Source organism: Pan troglodytes, chromosome 22 (assembly GCF_028858775.2).
Source record: "Pan troglodytes isolate AG18354 chromosome 22, NHGRI_mPanTro3-v2.0_pri, whole genome shotgun sequence".
Classification (NCBI taxonomy): Eukaryota; Metazoa; Chordata; class Mammalia; order Primates; family Hominidae; genus Pan; species Pan troglodytes.
Window position 1 is genome coordinate 21,451,841 of NC_072420.2, and position 15,451 is coordinate 21,467,291.

The following is a 15,451-nucleotide window of genomic DNA, read 5'->3' on the forward strand; positions in this document are numbered from 1 at the left end:
ATAGATACTGATCTCAATCAAGAAGAATCACTGACCTTTCAGATTAAAAGTAGTAATACCTAATAAATGTGCCAACAGGTTTTGGGGGTTCAACATTGATTTATTCTATTAGATATTTGAACGTTAGGCTTGGGCAGTAAATAGCTATGATTTCTGCTACTATGGCTACTCTGTTATGAATTATTTAGCCAATATGCAATGACAGAGGTTTGCTGATGCCTGTCAACTATTCCATTCTGTTTACATGGTTGCTTAGTACCTGTATTAGTCCATTTTCATACTGCTATAAACAACTTCCAAAGACTGGGTAATCTGTAAAGGAAAGAGGTTTAATTGACTCCCTGCAGGGCTGGGGAGACATCAGAAAACTTACCATCATGGTAAAAGGGGAAGCAAACACATCCTACTTCTCATGGTGGCAGGAAGGGAAAGAATGAGTGCTGAGCTAAGGGAGAGCACCTGATAAAACCATCAGATCTCATGAGAACACACTCACTATCATGAGAACAGCATGGAGGAAAACCACTCCCATGATTCAGTTACCTCCCACAAGGCCTCTCCCATGACATGTGGGGATTATGAGAACTACAATTCAAGATGAGATTTGGGTGGGGACACAGCCAAAGTGTATTAGTGCCCACTCCAACTCTGAAAATTGTGTATCATCCCAATTGGTGTTCTTATCTGAATTGCAGAATTAAAAAAAACAAAAACAAAAACTCTACAGAAAGAGCGGAATTATTAGGTTGAGAACCCAACCTGTCCTGGAAATATTCTACACTTATAATTAAATTTTGTGCCTTATTTTAAAGTTTCTGCCCTTTAAGTACCAAAAATAAATATCTTTTTCAAGGCAGCCTTCTCACTTTCACAGTCACTTAAACTTTGATTAACAATGTCAGTTTCTCCTTATCTTTCTCCAACATATATTTGTAGGACTTAATAACAGCCATCTGATACCACAGTCCTTATGACTGCCAATTCCCACCACAGCTCACAACTGTTCTGAGCTATTGCACAATTCAGTTCATTTCATTCCATCAGTATCGCATCTGAATTCCTCAGTAGTCAATTGTACAACTGTAGTGAGGGGCTATCACTAATCCATGTGCCCTCCAATTTTGAATTCTCTCTGTCTGGGTAGTTTAATGTATCCAATGAACATGAGTCAGCTTTAGAAACAGTGCTCCATGTTTTATTATTCAATGCATGGTGATGCCCATGCATCAGTGACAACTTCAATAGTTTTTGAAATGTCTGTGTACTCTAATTTTTCTACTGTACGATTGCCGTGTAATTGGCATTAGGTGCATTTTGGGGAGAATTATTGTGACAACATTTTTTTTTTCAAGAGGGCCTCTACTTCAATCAAAATTTCCAAGTCTGAGTACTGGCTCAGTTCCAGAAACTGAGCAAGTGATGATGAATTTTATTGTATCTTCTGCACTTACCTCCTGATCATTCATCTTTAGTGTATGTACATGTTTATCCTATACATTGAGAAATACTCTCATTGGCTACCCGTCTCCCATCCTCTCAGAACATTATGTTCTAATCATTATTTCCATAACCCTCTGCAGTTGAGAATTTCTGTCTCAACGTTGTTTATTGCTTAATTGTACTCCTGCTTTTTCCTGTATTTAAACATAGCCAGCTGGTCTCTATTATTTTGAGATCCAATTATTCCTATTGTTTCCTGTTGTTTTTAAGAAGACTAATTCTATAACGAAATCCCTTATTGTCAGTCATGTCCTAGAGAGGACAGCCATCATTGAGCTTTGCAGCAATGCTGTTGTCCCTAATAATAGAGTGTCTTCTGAGTTCTTATGTAAAACATCATCAGCTGGTGAGTTTTCTGATCTTATGTCACATGTCTACTCTACAATCATCATTTTCTAACAAGATATTTCCGCTCCCCTTTTGACACAGCCCTGACAGAATCCAGTCCCTAGATACTCTGCTGGCTTTTCCTAGTATATGCTGACTAGGCCCCTTTCTTCCATTAGCAAGACCAGAACTAATTTTACTTAACCCTGTTTAATAATCTGATGACCAAGAAAAGAAGAATGGATAGATCTCTAAAAAGTGGTGGGCTCTATTATCAAGGAGGAGGTATGTAATTATGCTACATAAGGGGTAAGATTCAGACTTATATGAAAAGAATGAGGCACTTCTTCAGGCCCAGGGAGTTCTGGAGATCTGGGGTTTTGTTGTTGTCAAGGACATTGACTCAGAAGTTCCCCACTCCAAATCTGAAATTGTGTATCATCCCAATCGGTCTTCTTATCTGAATTGCAGAATTAAAAAAAAAAAACAACTCTACAGAAAGAGCGGAATTATTAGGTTGAGAACCCAACCTGTCCTGGAAATATTCTACACTTATAATTAAATTTTGTGCCTTATTTTAAAGTTTCTGCCCTTTAAGTACCAAAGATAAATATCTTTTTCAAGGCAGCCTTCTCACTTTCACAGTCACTTAAACTTTGATTAACAATGTCAGTTTCTCCTTATCTTTTTCCAATATGTATTTGTAGGACTTAATAATAGCCATCTGATACCACAGTCCTTATGACTGCCAATTCCCACCACAGCTCACAACTGTTCTGAGCTATTGCACAATTCAGTTCATTTCATTCAGTCGGTATCGCATCTGAATTCCTCAGTAGTCAATTGTAGTACAGCTGTAGTGAGGGGCTATCACTACTCCACGTGCCTCCAATTCTCTGGTCCTCATGGCCCATCAGCCAGCAAGTAAGTGGTCCAGTTTCAAAAATTACCTCTTTAGAGATCGTCTCCCAATACAGTCACAGTCTGAGGTCTTAGGACTTCAACATATAAATTTTGGTGAAATACATTACTTCTCCAAATGTGGCTCACTCTAATGTAGGCTTATCTATATATTATTTCCTGAGTTTAACTCTCCCAGTCTTTCAGGTTTGGAATGGAATTCCATTCTCACTTTCTTGTAAAATTGAATTAAATGGCTTTCAATTGAATTCCCATTGCATTCTTACCATTCATGCCGTAAAACTTTTCAGATGTTATTTAATTATTTTCATACTCATTTACTTCCCCATTATACTGTAAATTCCAAAAGGAAAGAACTGTTATCTTATTTACTATCAAACCCTCAGGACCTAACACAGTACCTAACATCTATTAGAATCACCATAAATAATTTGATCATATATTTTTATTGCATTATTAATTACTTGAAGGCAGAGTGTGTGCATTGTTCAACATTGAATCGCAAATACTGTGTTAGCCCATTTTCATAATGCTATGAAGAAATACCCAAGACTGAGTAATTTATAAGAAAAAGAGGTTAATGAACTCAAAGTTCCACATGGCTAGGGAGGCTCACAGTCATGGCAGAAAGCAAAGGAGGACCAAAGGCACATCTTGCATGGCAGCAGGCAAGAGAGTGTGTGCAGGGGAACTGCCCTTTGTAAAACCATTAGATCTCATGAGATTTATTCACTCTCATGACAACAGGATGGGAAAATCTCCTCCCATGATTCAGTTATCTCCCATCAGATACCTCCCATGATACGTGGGGATTATGGGAGCTACAATTAAAAATGAGATTTGATTGGTGACACAACCAAACTATATCACATAGCATCCAAAAAAATTCCTATTTACCCAATAGTAAGTATATAACAATTGTTTATTCAGATTTACTTAACTGATTGCTTAAAATATTTTGTCAATTTATGAAACATTTACAGAAATTCGATTGCTTCAGGGATATAGTCATTAACTCACTTTACTTGTGTACTTTTTTATAAGTTCTGATTATACTTAATTTTGTTTTCAAAAATGGGTCTTAAATGCTAGGTGAGTGAAAGAGTTGAATTTCATAAAACATTTCTCAGTGTCAATATTTTAATATTAATTATTTTCCTCAAACTAGTGTAATAAACCTTAATAAACTATTTGTATAAGGAACTTTTTTCATTAAATTTTACTGAGTTTAAAAAAACACTTCAAAGGATTTTTTTGAAAGAGTAACATAGTACACCTAAAAAATTATTTATAACACAATAAAATAAGATATCCAGGAAAGCTGGAAGAAAGGAAGTAACTGGAAATATGGGAACAAATACCTTTGAGCGTCATTTTTTTTTAACCTCTGAACTTTTTATTGGCCTCCTGCTCCCCAAAGGTACTCTGCTTCTGCTGGCTTAATGTCTGAGAACTTCGGTGTCATTGGTCCCAGACACCACTTTGCCATCCACTGTCTGGCAGGTGGCAGTCTTTTGGATGGTTTGCATAGAGTTGCTGCTGTCCAGGGCATTACCAAGATTGAAGTCCTCACCATCTTCCAGCAGGGGGTGGTAGGTGGCGATCTCAGCCTCCAGCTTGACCTTATGTTCAGCAGCGCCTCCCACTCCTGGGCCTGGTGCTGCCCCTCTGCCCAGGTCTGTGGCAACTCGGACTCCAGGTACATCATGGTCCCGTTGAGCTGCTCCATTTGCAGGGCATAGCGGGCCTCCACCTCCTTCAGGCTGTTCTCCAAGCTGGCCTTCAGATTTCTCATCGAGTCCAGGTCGATCTCCAAGGACTGAACTGTGTGTCTCATCTCCATGAGTATCATCTCAGCAGCTCCAACCTCGATGAACTGTGTGGTGACCACTGTGGTGCTCTCCTCAATCAGCCGAGACTAGTACATGTCCAGCTCCTCTCGGTTTTTCCGAGCCAGCTCATCGTATTGGGCCTGGATGTCTACCATGATCTTGGTGAGGTCCTGTAACTTGAGGGCATCTACTTCCACGGTCAACCCAGAGCTGGCAATCTGGGCTTGTAGGCCTTTTACTTCCTCTTCGTGGTTCTTCTTCATGAAGAGCAGCTCCTCCTTGAGAGCCTCCATCTCTGTCTCCAGCTGCAGTTGAGTGACATTGGTGTCATCAGCGATCTTGTGGAGCCCATGGATGTTGCTCTTCACAGACTGGTGCATGGCCAGCTCTGACTCATACGTGACTCTAAAGTCATTAGCAGCAATACGGGCATTGTCGATCTGCAGAACGATGCAGGAACTATCCACAGTATTTGCGAAGATATGAGCACTCAGGTCCTCGATGGTCTTGAAGTAATGGCCCCAGTCTCTGACCTGGGGTCCCTTCTTCTCCAGGGGCTCCGGGATTTTGCTCTCCAGCTTCCAGTTCTCCGTCTCCAGGCTCCTCACTCTGTCCAGGTAGGAGGCCAGCCAGTTGTTCAGGCTTTGCATCGTCTCCGCATTCTGGATGCCTCCCATTCCTGCCAGAACCCCGGCCATTCAGGCAGCCGGGACCTTGGACCCCAAACCGACCCGGAAGCTGGTGGAGCAGGACACCAAGATCCGGGAACCGGAGACCAGGTGCCTGCACAGATGGTGGAGAAGGTGGAGCGAGTGGTGAAGCTCATGCTGTCTGGGAGGAGAGCGAGAGGAGAGGACTCAGGCTTTTTTGAGCAGCATTCTAAGAAATTAATCATAGAAATTAAAAGGTAGGAAGAATTTAAATAAAAACCTAAATTAATATGCTAATTTTAGACATGAATGTATGAATTAGAAAAATGTAAATATTTTCTCCTCTGAGCCACAGGTTTCATAACAGCAGCAAATCATACCCTCATATGTTTTCTATAACCCTATGTTCTCAAACAAAATAAATCTTTTTTAAATACTTGAACCCCATATGTATTTATGAGACAATGCAAATCCATATCACCTTTTAGAAAATAGTTTGTTCAAAGCCTTATATTGAACAGTTCTTGACAGGTAAAAATCCTGTAAAAATGAGATTTAAAACAAAGTGCAATAGATACTCCATTGGAAAGACATAAATGACATGGTTTAAAGGGAAAAGGTTCATAAAATAATTCCTATTAACTCTCAGAAGTTTTATCTTTATTTTTAAAACACAGAATATAAGCATCTAGATTAACGTAAGTAAAAAAAAAAAAAAAACCAAAAAGCATAGCAAATGGTAGCTTAATAGAGTCTATTGACAAAAAGAAAAGGTGCATGGAATGTCAATTATTAATAATAATAGAAGATATATTATATTGCATTGTTTTTAATCCTTTACCAATTTTATGGTACTTCTGACATAATGATCTCCTATTTGAGTCACAGTCTAATGAGGCAAATGGGCCAATTAATATAACCATTTTCATACATTTAGACTCAAGCTCAGAGCTTTTGTGATTTGTCCAAATTTACCTAGGTAAACTGCCACTGGTCAAAATCACCAGTGAATTCTGCATTGCTAAACCGTTGGTTAGTCCTCCATCCCAGTCTCACTTGACCTAAAAGAAGTATTTACCACAACTCATTATTACTCCCATATCTTTGACACACCACTTTTATCAGCCTAGACACCACTTGCTTTTCATTCTATTCCTTCCCCGCTAGCTGCTACCCCTTCTCATTCTTTTGATTGCTTTTTCCTCTCTTTCTGACTTCTTAATATCAAATGCCCCTGACTTAGTCTGTTTTGTGTTGCTAAAAGGGATATAGGGGCTGGGTAATTTATTAAGAAAAAAAAATGTTGTTTATTTGGCTTGCAATTGTGATGTCTGAAAAAGTTAAAGATTGGGCAACTGGTAAGGGCATCAGGCTGCTTCCACTTATGGCAAAAAGAGAAGGGGAGCCAGCACGTGCAGAGATCACATGTGGAGAGAGGAAGCAAGAGAGAGACGCAAATGCTGCCAGAACTTTTTAACAACCTGTTTTCCTGGGAACTAATAGAGTGAGAACTCACCCTTAAGGAAGGGCATTAATTTATTCCTAAGGGATCTGCCTCCGTGACCCAAATACCTCCCACTAAGCCCCACCTACCAACACCAACACGTTGGGCTTAAATTTCAACATGGAGTTTGTAGGGAACAAACATCTAAACTATAGCAGCCCCCTTTGCTTCTTCTGAGATACTCACTCCCTTATTGATTTCATTCTGCTTCCTCACTAAAAGTACCAACCATATCGCTCTAAAATGTATCTCTCTAACTGAATTTTCCTCTTATACTCTGGATTTATATATTTGACTACCTATACAATATATCCATCTGGGTATCCTATAGACATCTCAGGTTACACATGCCCAGAGCTGAATTCCTGATTGCCTTCCCATGATCTTTTGTACCTGTTTGCTTTGTCATCACTATAGATGGATAATCTACCTTTTAATCAGGCAGCAGATCCTATGAGATGAGGGGTGAGATTTAATCATTGGCTTTAGTAATGTACAAGTCATTGCTGAATTTGACAAGAGGTAATTTACTTATGCAAATGCATGAGTTACAATATCACTAAACTTCTGTTAGAGAATATATAAAAATACTTTAAAGTACTGCTAAACCTTGTTACTTCCACTCCTCACACCCTAGTCAAAGCCACATCATCTCTCACCTGGATTATTGCAGTAAACTTTCTCTTATTAATTTGGTATTCTGCTTCTACATTTGTTGATCCTCCACCTAGGCTATAGATGCTCCTCAACTTACAATGGGGTTGTGTCCCAATATGCATATTGTAAGGTGAAAATCTCATAAATTAAAAAAAAACATGTTTAACACACTTAACCTATGAAACATCATAGCTTAGCCTAGTCTACCTTAAATGTGCTCAAAATGATTACATTACCAGTTAGGCAAAATCATCTAACACAAAGTCTATTTTAAAATAAAGTGTTAACTATCTCATGTAATTTACTGAACACTAAACTGAAAGTGAAAAACGGAATCCTTGTATAAGTACTCACCATTAATGTACAGAGTTGAAAGCATGTTGGGCCTGAAGAACATCTGAGGTATTGAATTAAAATTAATTGCAGGGTGCAGAGGATGCTACAGTGACAGGATCATCAATCTCTGTCTCTTCTGATGAGGCTCAAGAATAGCATGCAGAGGCACTGGAACATCCACACTTGTGGTTGGTTTAACAGGCATAGTGTTCTTCAAAATTATTTTAAGTATTGGTTGTTTACCCTTGTATTAGTCCATTTTCATGCTGCTGATAAAGACATACCTGAGACTGGGCAATTTACAAAAGAAAGTTTAATTGGATTTACAGTTCCACGTGGCTGGGGAACCTTCACAATCATGGTGGAAGGCAAGGAAGAGCAAGTCCCATCTTATATGGATGACAGCAGGCAAAGAGAGAATGAGGAAGATGCAAAAGTGGAAACCCCTGATAAAACCATCAGATCTCATGAGACTTATTCATGACCATGAGAACACTATGGGGGACCACCCGCACCCCCATGCCATGATTCAATTATCTCCCAGCAGGTCCCTCCCATATCTCCCAGCAGGTCCCTCCCACAACACCTGGGAATTATGGGAGTACAATTCAAGATGAGATTTGGGTGGGGACACAGCCAAACCATATCATTATGTCCCTGGCCCCTGCCAAATTTCATGTCCTCACATTTTAAACGAATCATGCTATTCAAACAGTCCCCCAAAGTCTTAGCTCATTTCAGCATTAACTCAAAAGTCCACAGTCCAAAGTCTCATATGAGACAAGGCAAGTCCCTTCCACCTATGAGCCTTTAAAATCAAAAGCAAGCTAGTTATTTCCTAGATACAATGAGGGTACAGACATTGGGTAAATACAATCATTTCAAATGGGAGAAATTGGCCACAACAAAGAGGCTACAGGGCCCATGAAAATCCGAAATCCAGCAGGGCAGTCAAATTTTAAAACTCCAGAATGACCAGAGAGAAATAACCAGTGCAAAAGTCCTGTTCTCATGGTCGTGAATAAGTCTTATAAGATCTGATGGTTTTATTAGCGGTTTCCACTTTTGCATCTTCCTCATTCTGTCTTTGCCTGCTGCCATCCCTGTAAGATGGAAATTGCTCCTCCTTGTCTTATGCAATGATTGCAAGGCTTCCCCAGCCTTGGAACTGTTAAGTCCAGTTAAACCTCTTTATTTTGTAAATTGCGCAGTCTTGGGTATGTCTTTATCAGCAGCATAAAAATGGACTAATACAATTAATTCGTATCGGGAGTGGCACACTGCTGAGAAGATAACCAAAAATGTGGAAGCGACTTTGGAACTGGGTAACAGGCAGAGGTTGGAATGGTTTGGAGGATTCAGAAGACAGGAAAATGTGTGAAAGTTTGGAACTTCCTAGAGACTTGTTGAATGGCTTTGCCCAAAATACTGATAGCGATATGGACAATAAGGTTCAGATAGAGGTGGTCTCAGATGGAGATGAGGAACTTGTTGGGAACTGGAACTAAGGTGACTCTTGTTATGTTTTAGCAAAGAGACTAGCGGCATTTTGCCCCTGACCTAGAGATCTATGCAACTTTGAACTTGAGGGAGATGATTTAGGGTATCTGGTGGAAGAAATTTCTAAGCAACAAAGCATTCAAGCAGTGACTTTGGTGCTGTTAAAAGCTTTGAGTTTTAGAAGGGAAACAGAGAATAAAAGTTTGAAAAATTTACAGCCTGACAATGGCTCCAGAAAATTTATTGTTTTAATTTTTAACTTTTTTGACCATCACAAATAGGACTTTTTATTTGACACTATTATAAGTCTGAACTTTAAACACATTCTTGGACTGGTGGTTTATAATCATCAGCTTATACATCTTTAGCACCTGTCTCATCCCCAGTGGCTTTTCCAGAGCTACTACCTTCACCATGACGCTCCGTGAGTTTTCCCAATTCAAACTAGGGCTTCTTCAGCATTTTTACTTTTCTAATGAGAACATCATAAAGAGGATAAATAGACTGGCAAGGCTTTTCTATGTTTTTCCAGTGCTGCCTGGAATCAATTTATGAACGAACCCCTTCTTTCAAAGCATTTGTCAGCACCTCTCCTTGAGTCATGATTTTCATCATCTTCTTCTGGATTTGGTGTACCTGTTGGTGCTGAGCACAGGAGGTATATATATATATATATACACACACACACACACACATATATATGTGTGTGTATATATATCTACCCAGAAATAAATACATATATAAATATATACAGCTTTATTTACATAACTATATATATATAAATTTATTTACATATATACTTTATATGTATGTACATTTCCTTATATATGTTACATATATAGTCATATATGTTACATATATAGTCATATATGTAACATATATAGTCATATATATGTTACATATATAGTCATATATATGTTACATATATAGTCATATATATGTTACATATATAGTCATATATATGTTACATATATAGTCATATATATGTTACATATATAGTCGCGTATATGTTACATATATAGTCGCGTATATGTTACATATATAGTCACGTATATGTTACATATATGTCATATATATGTTACATATATGTCATATATATGTTACATATATAGTCGTATATATGTTACATATATAGTCGTATATATGTTACATATATAGTCGTATATATGTTACATATATAGTCATATATATATATATATCAGCTGGGCACTGTGGCTCATGCCTGTAATCCCTGCATTTTGGGAGACAGAGGTGGGTGGATCACTTGAGTCTAGGAGTTCAAGAACAGCTTGAGCAACATAGTGAGACCCCCTTCTCTACAAAACCTACAAACAAATATATCTGAGCCTGGTGGTGCCTGTGGTCCCAGCTACTCAGGAGACTGAGGTGAGAGAATCACTTGAGCCTATAGGAGGCAGAGGTTGCAGTGAGAAGCGATTCCACCACTGCACACCAACCTGGGCAACAGAGTGAGACCTACTCTCTCTCTCTCTCTGTGTATAGATATAAAATATATAAATATATAAATATATTATATAAAATATATTATATTATATAGATTATATATTAATAATATATTAATATATTACAGATTATATATTAATATATATGTTAATATATTATATAATTAATATTAATATATAATATATTAATATATTAATATATGTGCAATATAATACATATATGTAATATATTATATTAATTATAATACATATATGTAATATATTATATTAATTATAATATATTATATATTATATATGTAATATATTATATTACATAATATATATTATGTAATATATGTAGAATATAATATATTAGATATGTAATATAATACATATACACATATATGTATATACATCTCCTTTACTCACATATTGCCGTTCTCAATTAGCCCTATCCTGAAATTTTCATCTCCCTTCCCTTTTTAATTATTACCCATATGCCTATCATGTTCTAACACACCGGATCCTTTATTTATTTCTTCATTTATTGGCTTATCATCCATCCATTATAATATGAGCTCTATGAAAACACACATTTTTGCTTGTTTCGTACAGTGTAGCAATCCCAGTGCCCTATAACAACTTCTGGTATGGTAGGTGAATGAATGAGTAATAAGTGGCAGAGTGGTTGTATAAAAAGAAGCAGAATAATAGAAAGATGAAAAATATATTTTATTCAGCAACTAAAGAAACTATGAAGTCTAGAATAGAATAAAAGCAGATAAGATAGTTATTTGTTCATCAATCATCTGCAGTAGAGATAGAGGGTATGATAAGATGCTGGAATGAGTTATACATAATAGTTAAAAGTTAAAGGTGGTACTCAGTGACTATAAGATAAAAATTGGCACATCTATAGAAAAGGAAAGAGTCATGTATTATACTGGGTTAAATGATACAAACAGAAGCTAGGATGACATCTTAAGAATTTAAGAAACAAAAGAAAATACAGATAAAGCCAAAAGGCTAATGTTTAAATGTACTTATCAGAGGGCGATATAAGGTATGAATTTATAATTATTAGAGAAAAAACTGTCAGGCAAATAAAGTACACAGCACATAATGATTAATAATTGAGAACAAAATACAGTAAACAAGTGGATAGGTAGAACAACAATTTTTTTTTTCATACTTAAGAAGACAGAAGATAGTACTGGTTATTTCATTATTTTCTTCCAGGAAAAAGAAACTAGTTTCATGTTTGAAACTTAGAAAGTTACATCTTAATGGAAAAGATGGCTCTGTCAATGAAGCTCATTAACAAAGCACCTGAAATATTAAAAAGCCAAGTACAAATGTTATGGTTGCTTTCACAAATTATGCGAATAAATATTCAGAAGCCAAAAGAAAGGAGATAGGGTACGTAATGTCTTGGGAAAGAAAAAACATGCTTAATTATCTTGCAATACATTTTTTGTTAATAATTAAGAAGAGAGTGGGGAGGGGTCAAGATGGCTAACTAGAAACAGCTGCTGTCGGAGGCGCCCATTGGGAAGAGTGAAAACAGCAAGTGAAACCAGCATCGGCAACTGAGGTATCCAGGTTCTCTCACTGGGATTGACCAGGCAGTTGGTGCGAACCACAGAGTGAGGAAAAGCAGGGTGGTGCGACGGCCCACCTGGGAGCTACACGGGGCAAGGGGAACTCTCACCCCCAGCTAAAGGGAGGCAGTGAGTGATCATGTTACTTGCCTGAGAAGCCACACTTTTTCCACGGATCTGTGCAACCCATGGATCAGGAGTTCCCCCCGTGAGCCCACGCCGCCGGGGCCTTGGGTCCCAAGCACAGAGCTGTGCAGATTCTCAATGGCCACTTGGCTGGAGACTGCCTAAGACTATCGAGTTCCCAGGGGGAGGGGTGGCCATCATTACTGTGGCTGCCTGCTGCCTGAAATTACTGAGCTCCCAGGGAGAGGGCAGCCACCATCACTGCAGGTCCAGTTTACCGTTTTTTCTCCTGCTGGTGCCGGAGAGATTGGATGCTTTAGACCTAGGAGGAATTCTCCACAGTGCGGCACACTGGCTGTCACAGAACACGGCCTGACTGCATCTTCAGGACAGACTCTGACCCATCTCTTTTCACTAGGTGGGGCCTCCCTGCAGGAATTTCAGCTACTCTAGCAAGGGGTTTAGGGACAGAATCCTGATCTCCCGCATCTGAGCCTCTGGGGAGAGGGGAGGCTGTGGTCTCCACAGATCAGCAGACCTAGTCTTTCTCCCTGCTGGTCCTGAGGAATCCAGGCAGTTCAGATGAATGGGATTCCCCACAGCTCAGCACATCCCTCCACAAAGGGGCAGCCAAAATGCTTCATTAAGTGGGTCCTGGATCCTGTGCCTCCTGAATGGGTGAGAGACCCCCAACAGGGGTGGCCAGGCACTTTATACAGGAGCGTTCCTGCTGGCATCAGGTCAGTGCCCCTCTGGGACAGAGATGCCAAAGGAAGAAGCAGGTAGCTATCTCAGCTATCTTTGCTGTTCTGCAGCCTCCACTGGTGACACCTCCACGTGAGGGAGGGACCCAGGCAAATAGGATCTGGAGTGGGCCCCCGGCAAACTGCAGCAGCCCTACAGAAGAGAGGCCTGACTGTTAAAAGAAAAACAGACAAACGGAAAGCAACCATGACAACAGCATCAACAGAAAAGTCCCCACAAAACCCCATCCAAGCGTTAGCAGCCTCAAAGATTGAAGCTAAATAAACTCACAAAGGTGAGAAGGAATCCACAAAAACATATTGAAAACTTAAAAAGCCGTATTTCTTCTTCTCCTCCAAATGATCTCAACACCTCTCCAGCAAGGGCACAGAACTGGAAAGAGGCTGAGATGGATGAATTGACAGAAGTAGGCTTCGGAAAGTGGATCATAATGAACTTTGCTCAGCTAAAAGAGCATGTTCTAACCCAGTGCAAAGAAGCTAAGAACCATGATAAAACATTACAGGAGCTGTTACCCAGAATAACCAGTTAGTGAGGAACATACATGACCTGATAGAGCTGAAAAACACAACACGAGAACTTCACAATGCAACCATGAGTATCAACAACTGAATAGACCAAACAGAGGAAAGAATTTCAGAGCTTTAAGGCTGTCTTGCTGAAATAAGACAGGCAGACAAGATTAGAGAAAAAGGAATGAAAAGGAACAAATGAAGCCTCTGAGGACTATAGGGTTGTGTAAAAAGACTAAACCTATGACTGGTTGGGGTACCTGAAAGAGAGTGGAACCAAGCTGGAAAACATACTTCAGAATATCATCCAGGATAACTTCCCCAGCCTAACAAGACAGACCAACATTCAAATTAAGGAAGTCCAGAGAACCCCAGTAAGATACTCCATGACAAGATCAACCCCAAGATACATAATCGTCAGATTCTCCAAAGTTGAAATGAAGGAAAAAATGTTAAGGGCAGCCAGGAGAAAAGCCAGGTCACCTACAAAGGGAAGCCCATCACCCTCATATGGATCTCTCATCAGAAACCCTACAAGCTGGAAGAGATTGGGGGTCAATTTTCAATATTCTTAAAGAAAAGAATTTCCAACCTAGAGTTTCATATCCAGCCAAACTAAGCTTCATAAGTGAAGGAGAAATAAAACCCTTCTCTGACAAGTAAATGCTGAGGGAATTCATCACCACCAGGCCTGCCTTGCAAGAGCTCCTGAAGGAAGCACTAAATATGGAAAGGAAAAACTGGTACCAGCCACTGCAAAAACACACTGAAGTACAAGGACCAATGACACTATGAAGCTATTGCATCAACAAGTGTGCAAAATAACCAGCTGGCATCATGAAGACAGGATCAAATTCACACAAAACAATATTAACCTTAAATGTAAATGAGCTAAATAACCCAGTTGAAAGGCACAAAATGGCAAGCTAGATAAAGAGTCAAGACTCACTGGTGTGCTATATTCAAGAGACCCGGCCGGGCATGTTGGTTCACACATGTAATCCCAGCACTTTGGGAGGCTGAGGCAGGCGGATCACGAGGTCAGGAGATTGAGACCATCCTGGCTGAAACAGTGAAACGCCGTCTCTACTAAAAATACAAAAAAATTAGCTGGGCATGGTGGCGGGCGCCTGTAGTCCCAGCTACTCGGGAAGCTGAGTCAGGAGAATGGGGTGAACCTGGGAGGTGGAGCTTGCAGTGAGCCGAGATCGCACCACTGCACTCCAGCCTGGGCGACAGAGCAAGACTCTGTCTCAGAAAAAAAAAAAAAAAAAAAAAGAGACCCATCTTAGGTGCAAAGACACAATTTGGCTCCAAATAAAGGGATGGAGGAAACTTTATCAAGCAAATGGAAAGCAGAAAAAAGCAGGGGTTGAAATCCTAGTTTTTGACAAAACAGACTTTAAACCAACAAAAGTAAAAAACAGACAAAGAAGAGCATTACATAATGGTAAAGGGATCAATTCAACATGAAAAGCTAACTATCCTAAATATATATCCACTCAATACAGGAGCACCCAGATTCATAAAACAAGTTCTTAGGGACCTACAAAGAGACTTATATTCCCACACAATAATAGTGGGAGACCTTAACACGCCACTGTGAATATTAAACAGATCAAGACAGAAAATTAACAAGGATATTCAGGACTTGGACTCTGCTCTGGATCAAGTGGACCTGATAGATGATAGATATGTACAGAACTCTCCACCCAAAAACAACAGAATATACATTCTTCTTGGCGCCACATGTCACTTACTCTAAAATTGATCACATA

At 39.2% G+C, this 15,451-nt stretch overlaps 1 pseudogene; it reads right to left on the bottom strand.

The window, feature by feature from the left end:
- Positions 1–4,187: 4,187 nt before the first annotated feature.
- LOC470052 (keratin, type I cytoskeletal 18-like) lies at positions 4,188–5,230 on the bottom strand (annotated as a pseudogene).
- Positions 5,231–15,451: the final 10,221 nt, after the last annotated feature.